Genomic DNA, 17183 nt, shown 5'->3' with positions numbered 1-17183 from the left:
TCTGTCCATATGCCCTCCCCCTCTCCCCTACTTGTGAAAAGCTTCCCGCTGTGGGCAGTCCTCCTGGCCCTCATTTCCATTGTCCTAGGGTAGTAGTCTCATACTGTGGAGGTGCTTCTTTTCTGTTGTTTTATTTTTATTTGGAGGCCACAGCCGGCTATGCTCAGGGCTTTCTTCTGGCTCTGTGCCCAAGGATCTTATGTGGTGCTAAGAATTGAACCCAGGTCGGTCACATGCAAGGCAAGCACCCTACCCGGTGTAATATCACTCTGGTCCCAGAAGATACTTCTTTTGACTATCAAAATTTCATTCACAATGGAATACTATGCAGCTGTTAGAAAAGAGGAAGTCATGACATTTACATATAGGTGTATCGACATGGAAAGTATCATGTTAAGTAAAATGAGTCAGAAAGAGAGGGACAGACATAGAAAGATTGCACTCATCTGTGGAATATAAAGTAACAGTATGGGAGACAAACACCCAAGAATAGTAGAGATAAGTACCAGGAAGTTTACTCCATAGCTTAGAAGCCGGCCTTGCATGCTGGGGGAAATGGCAGCTCAGATAGAGAAGGGACCAGCAAGTAAAGGGTGCTAGGAGGACCCGCTCCGGATGGGAGAGGTGGGCTGAAAGTAGACTATAGACCGAACATGATGGCCACTTAGTACTTCTACTGAAAACCACAACACCCAAAAGGATAGAGAGAGCAGAAGGGAATGCCCTGCCACAGAGGCGGGGTGGGTTGGAGGGGACGGAGTGGGGGTGGTGGGAGGGATGCTGGGATCATTGATGGTGGAAAATGGGCACTGGTGGAGGGATGGGCACTCGACCATGGTATGACTGAAACACAAGCATGAAAGTTTGTAAGTCTGTAACTATACTTCATGGTGATTCATTAATAAAAAGTTATAAAAAATTTTGTCCTCAACTAGATGTGATTTCAAAATTCTAAAATCAAGGTGTTTGCTGTGTAAGCTCCTTGTATGAGTCTCAGAGAGGCATTTCTTTGGACTCTTCCCTCATCTCCCATTCTCCTATACTCCTGAGCTCACAGTGTCTTCCTCCCCCTCCAAAGTACACGCTCCAGCCTTGGGTTCCAGCCATCTTGCCTGCTTTCTCTGACTTTGCTTTTCTGTTTTTCTCTCCTGTGTACTTTTGTGATTTTATTTGGTCTGTTTGTATAATGCAGGATAATCTCCTCATCTGAATTTTCTTAACCTAAAAATGTTTTTTCCCCTATGTAATAACATATTTACAGTTTTGTAGAATAAAATTAAAGCACCATTAGGGATGTTACATTGTCTTGTCTATCATCCTGTGCTTCCATGTTTAAAGTATTAAAAACATTTAAAAATGCTTTAAGAATGGGTTTATAATAAAGACAAGATTATAATTTATATAAATTATAATTTATAAGAGTAATCATAGAGCTTTGAGAGAAAAAAACTTGAAAATACAGTACAATTGTTAAAAGAAATAACCCAAGCCACTTAACGCCTGGGTCAAACAGAAGAGCAGATGTAATTGTAGAGAAGATTTTTGAATGAAGCATAAAAATTATAAATATTACCTAATGACATAGACAGCTGTCATTAAATTAAATAATTAAAATAAATTATTAATGTAATTAAATAAATTTAATTTAATTTAATTATAAATTAAAAATATAAAAGAGAATGGCTGGGGATTTGGCCTTCCATGCATCTGGATCCAATTCCTGACACTGCAAAAAGCAAATAACAAAGAAGCACTATCCATGAGCTCTCTTGCCTTCCTTAGGATTGTGGATATAACTTAGCAGTAGAGTATCAATCTTCCATGTATGAGGCCTTGGTTTTATCCTTGGTACAAATAAATAAAATCTTGGACCAGGGGTTTGACTTAGTGATAGAATGTTTCTTGTGTATAAGTCCATGGATGTTTTGATCCCTGGAAATTCTCTCTCTCTCTCTTCCCCCCCTACCCACTTCCTGGTATGAGGAGCTCTGGTCAAGTATTACTGAGAGTGGTTCCTGAAGTCCCTGAATATGGCTCGGGAGATCGTCAAACATGAAAAAGATGTTAATATATACAGAGAATATGAAAAGTATAATCAACATGCTTTTAATTGAAGCCCTAAGAAAAAAAATTAAAAATATTGGAGGCAAGGTAATATTTGGAAACATGCTTTTAGATAAGTTTTTAGAACCGAAGACAAAATGTCACAGATCTGGGAAGAAACTATTTCTTAAATCAATTAAAGTATTTACATTTACTCAAAATATTTCAAAATAAATGGAAAAAGTAGCACATCTTATACTAGGATTCTGGGTATCTATGAAATACTCCAAAGAGCAGCAAGGCAGGAAAAAGTTTTCTTTCCTTACCCTCCACTGTGTCTGAGAACAGATACTTTTAGCAGAAAATAGAGAAGGAAGAATAACTACATATGGTAATACTACTAAGAGAGAAAAAGTGCTTTAGATTATACCTATGCCAAGAATAAGTAATATGAATATTAATTTCATTTAAGTCAATGTTGACTGTGCTGAAAGTTTTAATCAAAGACACCTATACTATATTTGGGAAATGTTTATTTTAGAAAGAAGAAAACTATTTTAGGAGGAAAATCTTATTATTTTTGTTTGTTTCTGTGATCTGCCTGGTGGTACTTGAGGCTCACTCACGGCTCTGTGCTCAGGAATCAGAGATTATTCCTGGTTGGTGCTTGGGAGATGGGTGAGACACATGTGCTCCCTGGGATCAAACCCGGTTGGCTGCATCAAGTCAAGTGCCTTACTCACACTGCTATTTCTGCAGGCCCTAGGAGGAAGATATTAAATGCAAATGAACTACTAATAAAAAGTTATGATCAAAGATTTGCAAATGATGATTATTGTGGTGACAGCAAACCATTGATTACTGTTAGTGAAACACAATCAAATCCCAAAACACAACTGATTCTGAGTCAGAGCTGATGTGAGCAGAGTTAAAATGTTTTAACAACCTATAAGTTGGTCAGAGTAATGGGAAAATTCTTTTTTGCTAAAAAATAATTTAAAAAATTTCCTTAGAATAAAGTCTGTGAAGATTGTTCTATTTCCCCCTGGAGCCATTAAGCTCTTATATAGAGATTACTCACATGTTAAAGGTTGAGCCTTGTGTACTAATAGTTTTTTAATTGATAATGGTTGACTTTTACTTTACATCCCATTTTATGTGGTGTGCTATTCCTGGTATGTCAGTGGTGTAGAATATGAGAGCATTCATGCTGTGTGTTCCAGGAGTTCTAAAATTTTGAATTGGATAATATAGCTGGAGTTAAATTTTTAACTAGATGGTGACTTTGGGGTCCAGAAGCATCTCTACAGCTTGTTGATCTCTTCCGAGATTTATTTATGAGTCTCTGTATCATGGCTGCTTAATGAGCTTATATGGAGCCAGAAGCAATTCCTGGGCATGACTGCCAGGCTTGCAGAAGAACAGGGAAATGGGGAGAGGTGGCCTATCCTTGATTGCATGAGAGCCTGGAGATTTCAGTTGCAAAACCCACATACCTGAGTTTTTCAGTAGATTCATTTCTGGATAAGGCTCGTCCTGAGGATAAAGTCTCATTATCCATGAGCATGATGGTGATTGGATTATGAAGGTTTTTGGCTGCCAGTGCTCTGTTTGGGGGGGGGGGGATGGTGAGCTCACCCATTTCCCTCCAAGGTGCCCCAGATGAGATTCAGCCTGCTGTGGGGTTTCTCCAAACCCTCAGTAATGGGAAAATTATCTCTCAGTAATGGGAAAATTCTTAATTTTAAATTTGTTATAAAGAGAAACTAAATTGTGCAAATTCTGCTTTTGTATTAAGCAAAGAGTACTTGGTTTCAGAACAGCAGAGAATAAGAAATATGAGAAATCATTCAAACAAACAAGAATTCTAGAAAAATGAATATCAAGATATCAAATCAAAATGTAAAAAAGTAGAAATGGATCTTAATAGATCTGTGACTCTAATAAATGCAAAAGGATTTACATGATTAAAGATTAAAACACAGAGTTTGGGAGTTCTAGCAAGAAGTTTGAAATAGTGAAATGCCAGGCACTTCTGCCTCCATAGATATACAAAATAACATATGTAAAATAGGAAACCCTGAAATAAGACCAACCTATTAGAGGATCAGTATCTACACAGGGTGAATCAACAAAGAATGTTGGGATGGGCAAGAACAATTTAAATGTAACTTATCAGAGCTGGACCCTAGTTGAGTGAGGGATAGCTGAGATGTGTGTGTGTATGTGTGTGTGTGTGTGTGTGTGTGTGTGTGTGTGTGCACATGTATGACTAAAGGGGGTTACTTTTGCAATAGACAAAATGCTATGTGGGGACTAAAAAGGTACCCAGAGTGGAAAGTAGAGATACCTTCCTCTAGAGAACAACAGAATACTGGGAAGCAAATATCCAAGACTGAGTGATGTCTGGGGAACAGATATCACCAGGGGCAGATGCCACATTGCTAAAAATTCAATAACAGTCCAGGGCAAGAGGGTGAAATCCTGAGATTTATTAGAAATGCCCGAGACCTTTGGGCAGTCCTGTTATGACACTAGGTGCAGTGCTTGCCCAAGGTGATGACTGATAGCTTGAATCTACAACCCTTCAGTTGCAGACAATTGTAGGCAGCAGGAGTTCAAGGTTTTGGGGACAGTCTGGTGAGTGGTACTTTCTGGGAGATGAATGAGGACTGCCCGATACTGGGAAAGCTGGACTGCTACAAGCAAAAAAAAGGGGAAAAGATGTAATATCACAATTTAATGGTTTAAACATTTGGTTATTGGACAGAATCAATAAAGTACATAGGAAAAAACACATGTGATACACTCCATTATCACAACCTCAGAGATGTATTTGGAAACTCAATTCTGTTGGCAAAGGCAAAAAAAAGATAAACAGATGGGATATTATTAAATTTAAAAGCATTCCAGAGCAAAAGAAAGAAGGAAAGAAAAGAAAGCAAGAAAACTATCAGGAAAACAAAAAGAAAACCTTGCAATTGGGAGAACACACTTGCACATTATATATCTGACAAGAATATATGTATATACAAAAGAATATATATATAAAATATATGAACTATATATATACAAAAAGAATATATATATAGAAAATAGATAGAAGCCTCACAACTCAACAAAAATGAAAGCAAACACCCAATACAAAAAAAGTGGGGAAAAGACCTGAAATAAGAAATTCATCTGTATGAATGAAAGTCATCTCTGACTGAAATGAAAAGTTCTTAGTGTCCTACATTACTACGGAAAATTTAATTTCACAATGAAATACTTTCCTCCAGTGAAGAGAATATCCTATATCAAAAAGATCAAAAATCACAAGTGGTGGTCTGGATATGAAGAAGGAACAGTTGGTAGAAATGTAAATGAGCTCTCTTCCGGTTCCCGCGGCCGCTGTCACCCTGAGCAGCAAAGTGTCCCGCGACACCCTGTTCGAGGCGGTGCGGGAACTCCTGCACGGGAACCAGCACAAGTGCCGCAAGTTCCTGGAGACGGTGGGGCTGCAGATCAGCCTCAAGAGACATGACCCGCAGAAGGACAAGCGCTTCTCCGGCACCGTCAGGCTCAAGTCCAGTCCCCGGCCCAAGTTTTCCGTGTGTGTGCTGGGGGCCAGCAGCACTGCGATGAAGCCAAGTCCGTGGACATCCCCTACATGGACATTGAGGCGCTGAAGAAACTCAACAACAAGAAGCTGGTGAAGAAGCTGGCCAAGAAGTATGACGCCTTTCTGGCCTCCAAATTTCTAATCAAGCAGATCCCCAGAATCCTGGGCCCGGGCCTGAATAAGGCTGGCAGGTTTCCTTCTCTGCTGACCCACAATGAAAACATGGTGGCCAAGGTTGATGAAGTCAAGTCCACAATCAAGTTCCAGATGAAGAAGGTGCTGTGTCTGGCGGTGGCTGTCGGACATGTAAAGATGACAGATGACGAGCTTGTCTACAATATCCACCTGGCTGTCAATTTCCTGGTGTCATTGCTCAAGAAGAACTGGCAGAACGTCTGGGCCTTATACATCAAGAGCACCATGGGCAAGCCCCAGAGCCTGTACTAGGCACCCCTAAATAAACCGGGTACTGCCATGCCAAAAATAAATAATAATAAGAATACATAATTAGAATGTAGCTAGGTTCCAAAGACCACCAGAACCTAGCTACAGCCATGCTTGAGGCTCCTCTCCACACGTTCGGACAGGCCTCATGCATGAAGGTACCGGCAGAGGAACCCAGGTGTGTATAATCCCATGAATGGCCAACATCCAGAGACTTAAAAGCAAGCTCCCAGAAGCGTGGGGTGGGGCCGCTTTGTGGCCTTGCTATATCTTGTAGCCTATTTCTCCCTCTGGGAGAAACTGGCAAGCTTCTGAGAGTTTCCTGCCCACATGGGACAGCCTTGCAAGCTTCCCATGGTGTACTCATATGCTAAATCCAGTAGCAAGCTGGATCTCATTCCCTTGACCCTGAAAGAGCCTCCAGTGCGACACTGTTGGGAGGGCCCAGTCTAGAGAGACTTCTAAGATCTCAGGGAAAGGATGAATGGAGAGGTTACTGAGCCGGCTCGAGAAATCGACGATTAACGGGATTTCGTGATCGTGATTGTGAATTACTTTTAAAACTAAAAATGAATATATCTTATGATCTAGTGATGCCATCCCTGGGCATTTCCTGAATGGATATGGAAAATACTAATTGCAAAATATATTTATACCCAGATGTTCAAAGAAGCATTGCTCACAATCTCTAAAATACAGCACTGTAAACAAATAATAAATGTGTGTATACTGAATGGCAGAAAGTATTTGCACATAATCAGAAAGGGATTCAATATCTAATATAGAATTCATGCAACTCAATAACAAAGCATGCAATCCAGTTTCACTATCTTTACAGTATCCTTGGATGCATAAAAGTTTTAAATTTTGCCAAAGTAGGTTTCTCTATTTTCCCTTATGTTGTTGTTGGTTTTTTTTTTTTGGTTTGTTTTTTTGTTTCGTGCTTTTGATAGCATATCTAAGATTGCATGGCCATATCTAAAATCAGGAAAATTTAATCCTTTGTTTTCTTCTGAGGCCATGATAGCTCTATCTCTTAACATTTAGGTCTGTGATCTATATTTGATCAGCTTGTGCTAACAGTGAGAGGTAAGGTGAGGATAGAAATCTTCCTTAATTTTATTTATTAATAAAATCAACAATGCATTTTAATTTATTAATTAACATTTCTTTTAATTTTTTATTTTATTTTATTGAATCACTGTGAGATGGAGCATTACAAAGCTGTTCATGATCGGGGTTTAAGTTGATATTTAAGAAACAATCCCATTCACAATTGTGCCACAGAAAATCAAGTACCATGGAATGACCTTAGCTAAGGAGGTAAAGGACCCATACAAAGAAAACTAAAATATGTTAATTAATATTTCAATATCTTATCTTGAAGTTAGTTAATTAGGGATAGGGGCCAAGTGGTCCTCAGTAGGCCTGAAGACCCTTCCAGGGGGGCTTTCAGATGAGTTGCTGCTCCCTGAGGAGATGCTGCAGTGGGGTGGTGGTTGCCAGAGGGGAGCACTTGATGGGCACACTGTATTAAGGCGCATACCTTCACCTTCATGCTATCTCTCTGGCTTGTCTGTCTTTATGTTTTTATTTGTGGTATCCAGCTGTCCTAGCATCATATATTCATTCCTTTTCCTTGGTATCTTTATGGAAAGTCAGTTCATCATATATGTATGGTTTAATGCTATAGTTTTGAAAAAAATGTTCAAATATCCTAGGTTATCAAATAAACTCTGATGGAGGGGCTGGAGTGGTAGTGTACCAGCTAGGGAGTACACTTTGTGTACCACCTTGAATGTGGTTGACCTGGATTTGTTTTCTGAAATACCACAAAATCCCTGAGCCCCGCCAGGAGTGAGCCCCAAGTATAGAGACAGAGGTAAACCTTGTGCACAGGCAGGTGTGGTCCCCAAAGAAAACAAAACTAAATATGCAATTAAAAGTATAACATTAATGTGATGGAAAATTCTGTGACAAGAAATAACAAAGATTTTTTTCATAAAATGCATTTCAAGAACAACTAAAAAGTCAGAGAAAATTTAAAATTCACCTGTTTTGAAAGTAGTTGAGATCTACCAACAGTGAGAAGAGTGAGCCCCCAATCCTGGTGAGAAGAAAAGTCCACAGAGGCAAATCTTGACATTGTTTTTTGCAAAATGTGTCACCTCAAAAGCAATGGCTGAAAGATTGTCAACTGAAAAGTAGGAGAGATAAAAGAAAGAAAATACAGCAATGTGGCATGTATGGGACAAGATGAAAATCTGTAATATTCACGTGAATAGAATCCTAAAAAAAGAAAGAAATCAGAACAAAGTAAAACTTAGCCCTCATCACTACCTCCCTTAGATTTTTATTTTTAACTTTGAGGCCACACACCAAGTAGTGCTCCGGGGCTAGTCCTGGTTTGATTCTTTGTTTTTTTTTTTTTTTCTTTTTGGGTCACATTCGGTGAGGGGCAGGGATTACTCCTGGCTCTGCACTCAGGAATTACCCCCTGGCAGTGCTCAGGGAACCATATGGGATGCTGGGAATCAAACTTGGGTTGGCAGCGTGCAAGGCAAATGCCCTACCTGCTGTACTATTTCTCCAGCCCTCAGTGGTTAGATTCTTTTTTTTTTTTTTGGAAAGATAATTTTATTCTACTCATTCATAGCAATTTCAGAAACTATCATTAAATATATATATATAATTGAATCATTTGAGATAGTTGGTTTGATTCTTAAGAGATTTATGGGCTACATGCAAGACACATGTTACCTCCATCTTACTATCTCTCCAGCCCTCCAAAGCAATCTCTGAAGAGGGAATAGCTTTTCCAAAAATCAAAAGCATCAAACCACACATTCAGTTAGAAAATATAAAGAAGACCACAATCATTTGAATTGCTACAGATGAGATGAAGACAAAATCATAAAAAAGATCTATGACGCCTTCTAGAAATAACAATAAGACTGAAAAACATCATTTTTAGGGGGATACTTCATCATGATAAAAAGGACATTCCATTAGAAATACATAATAATTCTAAGCTTATATCAGGAAGATAGATTTTTAAGATCAATTAGGTGAAGATGAAACTAAAAGTTAAAATAGGTTCACTGATAATTATAGGAGAATTTTAACCTGCTATTCTCAATAACTGCTATACCAAGTAGAAAAACAAGATCTATGCAAGGCTGCAGAATTTAATAGATAAATTGATCTATTAAGCAGATTAATAAATTTAATAGATTAAATCAATAGATTGAATTAATAAAATGCCCTAATTTATATTTGTAGAACACAGTAATTTTTCCTGTTATCCTATTTTTCAATCACATATTTAAACTAGACATCAGTAAAAAACCGTAGGTCCCAGAGATATGATTCAGGGGGTTGGAGAACATGTTCTGCATCATGTAGACTCATTTTGATCCCCACACTGCATATAGTTCCCTGAGCACAGGTAGGACTGATATCTGAGTATTGAACAAGGAGCAGTAAGTAGCCCCTAAGTACCACAGGGCATGGCGCACAAAACAAAGCAAACCGAACCAGAGTAAACCAAAACCAACAGAATGTAACAGGAAAAGTCCTCAAATATTTTCAAAATATGAGTTAACTTGCTTCTAGTTCCTATGACAACAAATCACAATTAAAAAATGAAACTATTTTAAAATTAATAGCAACAGAAATATGAAATATAAAAATGTATGAGTACTAAAGTTTTGGTAAGAGGAAAGTATAAGTTCAATATGCATATGCTGAAACAAAAAGAAAGACTGAAAATGAATACATAATTCTCAGGCCCAAAAGCTTTTAAAATAAGTCCCAAAGAAGCAGGATAAAATAAAAATAAGGACTTAATGAGGAAAATTGGCAAAATTATACAAAATATATCTTTAAAATCAAAACTTGATTCTTTAAAATATAAATATACTGATATGTGATCAGGAAAACTAATTAAGGATAAAAGGAAGAATTCCTAAAATAAATTTCAACAACAACAGAATGAAGATAGGTATAATTTTACTCTGAACAAAGTTGAATTAGCAGATAACATTTTGAAAAATTTAGCTTTCCAAAACAGATTCAAGAAAAAATAGTTTTTGGTTTATAAGGGATTTAAAGTGTATTATTTTCAACCCAACAAAGGAAACTATAGACAAAATTTATTTCACCTAAGAATTCTACTCGATAATTACTAACATATACATGTATGTGTGTGTGTGTATATGCGCTAATACATTCATTCTTTTACTAGTTCTAAACTCTGTGTCTCAACTCCATGGTTTTCAACTGAATTTTCTAATACTGAGGCTAGAATTTTGTACTCAACTCTTCTGTTTGACTTTGCAGAAAGGTGGTAGAGGGCAGGAGCCCGGGCAAAGCTGGGAGATGGGGTAATATACATATCAGATATCAAGAATATTGTAAGTTGATTGAAAACAGTTCATAAAACCCCAAAATTAAAAAAGGTGGCGATTTAACAGAGAAACCATATATAATGAAGTCTAAATATAATTCTTGGATTTTTGTTGCAACCATTGGTAGGGTTAGGGAAAACTACTGCAGGGAATTATAGATGGAAACCAGATTAGAATGAGTTTACAAATAAATAAAAGGAAAAACAAAAAACCAGGTGATGGACTGGGGCGAAGGGGGGGTGGAGGGGGGCTACACCCGGGTTCAAGGGGTGGTCCCAGACTGCTCGCTCAGCTGGGGCAGCCCAGGCCATGGGGCAGGCAGAGGAAGAGGAAACGAGGGCCAAGCTGGTTGATTGATCAGTTGTGGTTTATTCCATTCTCTCCACGAGCCTGTTCCAGTCTCTCTGAGCCCCCTATTCTAGCCTCACAGTGCCCCCCAGTCCTGTCTCCTTCTGTCTCCCCTAGCCCCTCATTACTCCATCCCTCTCTCTGGATTCCTGCTTCCATCCCTCCTGCTTCCCTAGTCTCTTCCCCCCTACTTGTCTCTCTTGCCCTCTAGGCTACACACGGTCTGGTAGCAAAATCAACATAAGAAAGCCCTTTCTGAGGGCCCACCAGGTTCAAAGGAAACACCACCTAGGGGCATTCCAAAACCCTTCCTGACTGCCCCTGGGCAAAATACCTCTTAAGGTGTTTTTCTCTTTTCCTCAGTCCAAAAACTCCATCAACATCTCAATACTAGTTATTTTTGTATGGGCACAGTAAAAGATACATTGAAGCTTGTAGGGCATCTCTCCTGGGAACATCTTGGCACAGACTCAGACTACAGCACTCAGGCCAGATTAATCATTCCTAACCCTAGCAGGGTCTGAATCTAGTTATTACTTTTTGGATCATGACAGCATTTGTCCATGACCAAGCTCTTAACTTATAGTTAAGCATTAGGCATTTTGGCCAGGCCCATCTCGATGCCAGGGTAGCACATAACTCACTCACTGCTTACCCTGGGTCCATTCCATCCCTCATTGGGACCCTGCCTTTGGGGGTGCTAGGAAGTGAGGCTTAGGTCTAGAGAACCTAAGGAGTTAAATATCCAGGAGGATAATATCATGTAGTGTCAAATGACTCCCAGGTTACAAAAGCATAGCATTTTCTACTGTCTTCCTGTGCCCATACAAAAGGACTTGGCTCTGAATAAACTATGCAAAGACTCAAGGAGAAGAGAACAACAATATTTACAAGTCAACAGAAAGAAACACAAAGAAAGAAGTTACAAATAAACACAGAGGAATGGGAGCACTGTGATGGGAGTGACCCAATAAACCTAAACTTATCTGAGGCTATGTTATCCTACAGGACTGTTTTTTCTTGTTTCTGGGGCTGAATTACAGTGCAACAAACTGTAGGTTTCAAGTCTTTAACAGCCGTGATTCAGAGTGGCTGGGACAGTTTTATGACGCTTAATTGTGTTAACTAATTTGGAACTTTGTTTATCAATTCAGGCTTTTCTCTGGACTAGAGTTAGCTTCATGAGCCACACATTGGTATTGCAGTACTAAACCATTTGGCTGAATTGATTTACCCTAGTCCTTTTAATGTCAAAACTCAAGTCCAATCAAATTATTTTTGGTGATCCAGGCCACCTGAGAATTTTCTATTCAGTTCTGTTTTTCTATTAATACAGAGATTTAGTCTTATACCATAGCAGATGTTTATGTCTCTAAGGGAGTCTAACTTTAATAATTCATAGCGAATATTAACTGGTTATGGGATTAGATGGCCCAATCCATTAAAACAGTCTTTAAGCCCATTCTCCTGGCTCTAGCTGCTTGCATGTAGGAACTTTGCAAGAAGGAAGTTTTTTTTTCTCCTGCAGGCTCTTTTCAGGAAGAGACTTTCATATGAAATGCATTTACAGCCATGCTCCTTGGTGTCACAACATCCTGTGCTGTGTTGGAAGACAATGGTTTTATAGAACAGCTTACCAATGTTCAGGAAAAACCTAAAAATTGTCTCTTGACTTGGAGTGTGTTAGAGAGAAAACCTCAAGGTTTTAGCTAAAGAAAACTTCCTTTCCTGAGTTTCTTTTTTATGTGTCTACGTATGCTTAAAAAGGCAGTCATTCAGCATAAGATGGTTTTGTTTGTTCTTTTTGTTTTTTTTAGGAGAGGGACGATGAAATTCAAGTAGCACTGTCGTCCTGTTGTTCATCCATTTGCTCGAGCGGGCACCAGTAACGTCTCCATTGTGAGACTTGTTGTTACTGTTTTTGGCATATTGAATACACCACGGGTAGCTTGCCAGGCTCTGCTGTGGGGGTGGGATACTCTCGATAGCTTGCCGAGCTCTCCGAGAGGGATGGAGGAATCAAACCCAGGTCGGCCACACCCGGGTTTGACAAACACCCTACCAGTTGTGCTATCACTACAGTCCAAAATTCATGTAATTTACTAAACAATGGAATTTCTCTTGGTCCTAAAGGAACAATTAAGAAGCAAATAGGGCACAAAGCAAATCATACTCATCTCTTGGCAAGTGATTTAGGCAAGGAATTTCTGGCAAGAGGCTTACCTATTCCAGAAGCCCTGTCCTTCACATCCCCACTCTGCCCTGCCAGGTACCCAGAGATAGCCTGATTCTTTCATGATGTTTTGGTTTCCTCTTGTCTGACAAATTGAAGCCAGTTTTCCATACTTACTGAGGGACCTTTTTTTTTCCCCTCAGTAATAATTATTCTACCTTCCCAGGTAAGGACGCTGGCTGCAGAGGAAAAACTGAAGCAAGACACTTGAAAAACTGCTACCAATCTCCATAAGGACAGAGTTAACACAGGCCGTCTGGGGAGAGCATATGAACAAGAAGTTACAGGGTAAAGAAATCCATCCTGAAAGGTCATCTTTACTGTTCCACTATGCATTGTCTTGTTCTTATTTTGGTGTATAGTAGAAAGTCCAAAGCGTCCTGTATTGAAGTCATTAATTGCTTTTAATGAAGCCATCAATTGTTTTAAATAACTTAAATGAATACTAAATTTCATTTGTTAAGCCTCTCTTCAAGGTAAAGTATGCTGACAGAAAACACAATAAGAATTTTTTTTATGTCATTTTTTTCCAGACATCTCATCCTCTATATATGACAATGAAACATCCAGGGTCTCTGGGTAACTTATATATTATTGGGTGATGTGGCGTTCAGTGGATTACACCTGCCAGTAGCCAAGCACCCATGAACTTCTCTCCCATGTCTGAACTCTTGACCACTGGTTTGCTTCGGTCACTTGTATCCACATTGCAGCAAAGAGTAAGATTTCATCTTTTGTATAGACTCATAGTATTCCATTATCTATCTACCTATCTATTATCTATATCTACCTCAACTTCTTATCTTTTATTGGATATTTGGGCTGTTTCCAAATTCTTCCTATTATACTAAGTGTTGCAATTAATATCAGTGTGTCTTTATCTTTTCAAATATATGTTTTTATGTTTGGGGATAGATGTCAACAAGTAGAAATGCTAAGATATGTGGATGCTTTAGTCTTACTTTTTGGATAAATTTCCAATTGTTTTCTGTGGAAGCTGAACTAGATGACATTCCAAACAATTGTGAATGAGGATTTCATTTTTCTGCATTTCAGCCAACACTGCCTTGGCCCTCATCTTTATGCCATGCCATTCTCACTTGTGTGAGATGATATCCTATTATTTTGATTTTTATTTCCCTGATAATAAGTTATGATAAATACCTTTTCATATGCCTACAGTCAAGTCATATGTCTTCTTTGGGGATATGTCTGTTCATCTCCTCTCTCAATTTTTTGATGGGATTCTTATTTTATGTTTTATTGTTGATCTTTGTGAATGCTTTTAGAAGTACTTGGTGGGTATTAGTCTTTTATCTGATGTATTGTGTGCAAATATTTTCTCCCATTCAGCAATGTTTAATTCATTTCTTTTATCATGCAAAGCCTTTTTAGTTTAATGCATACAGTACCATTTACTTTAGCTTTTGTTATCTTTCCCAATAGAGTAAAATCATTACGGATCTCTCAGAGGTCCATATCATAGAGATTTCTACCCATGTTTTCCTCATTGCATAAAATAGAAAATAATTATATTTTGATACTGACTTGACTGTAGACTGCCCAAAGATATTTTGGAGTTTTAATTTATTTATTTATTTAAATTATTTTAAATATTATGTTTATCAGAAACTATGGTTTATAAAGTTTTTACAGTAGAGTTGTTTCAAGCGTGCAATGTTCTATCCAGTACCAATCCCACTCATTACCAGTGTGATCTTCCCTCTTTCAGGGTTTTTAACTACAGAGAATGCAGGAAAAATAGACTTTCCACAAGAAGTGGAAAAAGAAATATACTAAGGAATATCAATTATTAGAATGTTAGTAAAACAAGGTCTAGCTTTGTTTAAAATATGATCTTTAATGTGTGTGCAATTCATTTTCAGCTTAGAAGACTTTAAGGTAAAGTTTCACAGCCCTGAAATGTTATTGCCAGAGATCAGACAGACTCCATGCAGCTTCCAGTTGAAGGAGAATCCTGGTGAGTTTCTGCTTACCACTGATCCTCAAGGAAAACAGAGATAAGGGCATGGGGAAGAGAGGACACTGGCGCTGCTGAGGGAATTATCTTTCCAGACTCACAAGGTGACTGTCACACTACATCTATACTTGCTTGATCTGTTTATCTTGGGAATTGATCCCTGCCACCTCAAGTTTCAGGAGACTAGATTGGGAAGAAATTTGATTTTTTTTTAGGTACTCAAAGTACTATGGGAGAATGGTCTTCTCCCAAATGCCAGGTTCCTATCTTGTCACAAGAAAGTATTCAAGGATAAGAAAGAGAATGGACAAAAGCAGAATTACTGATGTGATGTTGAACACCCAGAGCCTGGTTGACTGCCCTCTCAAGGGGAGGTGTCTCTGGTAAAGGGGTTTTGAAGGCATGGATTTATTAGGTTGGTTACAGGTTGTACGATTGAATGGATGTTAAAGTTTTGCTGATAGGAGATATATACTAGCACATATGGTGTTTGTTCATTAGGCAACATTTCAGTGTGTGAAGCAAAATGTATGTTGGGCTAATGAGCAAAGTGAAAACAGGCTCAGGATTTTGTTCTCTGAGCTTGTCACAGGAAGTATCTGGAGCTAGTTTCCCAAAATTCTCTATCAAGAGTTTCTTGCCCCCACGCCTGGCTATCTTCACCGGGGCCCCTCGGAGGGGGTGGGTTGAGTTTCCCTCCCCGCCCTGAGCAGAGCCCCGCCAGCTGAAAACCTCTGGAACCCAGCCACAGCCATGCTCAAGGCCCCTCTCCACACATTCGGATGAACCTCACGCATGAAGGAACTGGCAGAGGAACCCAGGTATGTGAGACCCGGGGCTGAGATCTCCAAGGCTGCTCGGATCGGGACTGGGCCTCATCCTCCCAGATCCCCCATTTTCCAGTAGCTAGGTGGTCACACCCAGAAACTGCCCCCAGCACCCTGTAATCCCATCAACAGTCAACACCCAGAGACTATAAAACCAAGTTCCCGGAAGCGCCATCTTATAGCCTAATTCTCTCTCTTGGAGAACCTGGCAAGCTACAGAGAGTTTCCTGCCTGCATGGGAGAGCCTGGCAAACTCCCCGTGGCATATTCATATGCCCAAACCAGTAACAATGATGGGTCTCATTCCCCTGAGCCTGAAAGAGTCTCCAATGCGGTGGCACCATTGGGAAGGACACGTACAGAGAGGCTTCTAAAATCTCAAGGCTAGGATGAATGGAGACGTTACTGAGACCGCTCGAGAAAATCGACGATCAAAGGGATGATGATGATGATGATGATGATGATGATGAAGGTTGTCTGGCTACATGAGATAGACCTTTTTAATTTTCCTTCTTAATATTTTTTTTCCACACCCATTGGTACTCAGGGCTTACTCCTGGCTCTGCACTCAGGGATCACACTTGTCAGAGCTTGGGGAACCATATGTAGTTCCTAGACCCAAACAGGGGGCAGTTGCTAACAAAGCAAGTGTGCTATCTTTCTGGCCAAATCTTCTAACTTTTTATGCAGTTTACTGCACTGGCATACCTACCTTCTTGTGACTGAAGGCACTGTAACTTTAGTAAAAGGGAAGCTTTAGGTTTCCCCACCTTCTTGTCTAAAACATGCTTTTCTTCCATGTATATGTGGAACAGGCATTTGCAGAAACAAAATGAATCCTTCAGCAATAAACACTTCTCACAAATGTGCAAAGTTGAGGAAACTGTGCATAAATATACATCCAATTACTTTTGATTTATAATCAGCAATTAAAGTGTGCATACACACAGATAATCACACTTATTAAAAGAAACCACCAATTCTGCACCCATTTGGGATCCAAACCTCTGACTGTTCTGGCATAGAAATTCATGTTCTCAGTAGATGGGAAATTTTGGAAGCCGTATTAATCAAACCCTTCTCACTGCATCTCTAATTGTCTTGCTATTATAACAGTGATGATTTCTTAGGAAGAAATCACAAGATTTGAAACAAAATGTAATTCGCTGAATGCTCACTCAGAGGAGACACCAGGTTCAACAGCTTTCTTCCTCCCTGGAAAGTAATAAAAAGAGAAACGGAAAAGAAGCAGGTGGGAGTGTAACGAGCTTCTTGGGGTTCCACGATACCTGGT

At 39.2% G+C, this 17183-nt stretch overlaps 1 pseudogene; it reads left to right on the top strand.

Moving 5' to 3' along the window:
• Positions 1-5408: 5408 nt before the first annotated feature.
• LOC101549887 (60S ribosomal protein L10a-like) lies at positions 5409-6094 on the top strand (annotated as a pseudogene).
• The last annotated feature ends 11089 nt before the right edge of the window (positions 6095-17183 follow it).

The sequence above is a fragment of the Sorex araneus genome, chromosome 1 (genome assembly GCF_027595985.1).
Source record: "Sorex araneus isolate mSorAra2 chromosome 1, mSorAra2.pri, whole genome shotgun sequence".
Classification (NCBI taxonomy): Eukaryota; Metazoa; Chordata; class Mammalia; order Eulipotyphla; family Soricidae; genus Sorex; species Sorex araneus.
This window is presented reverse-complemented; position numbering and strand designations above follow the sequence as displayed.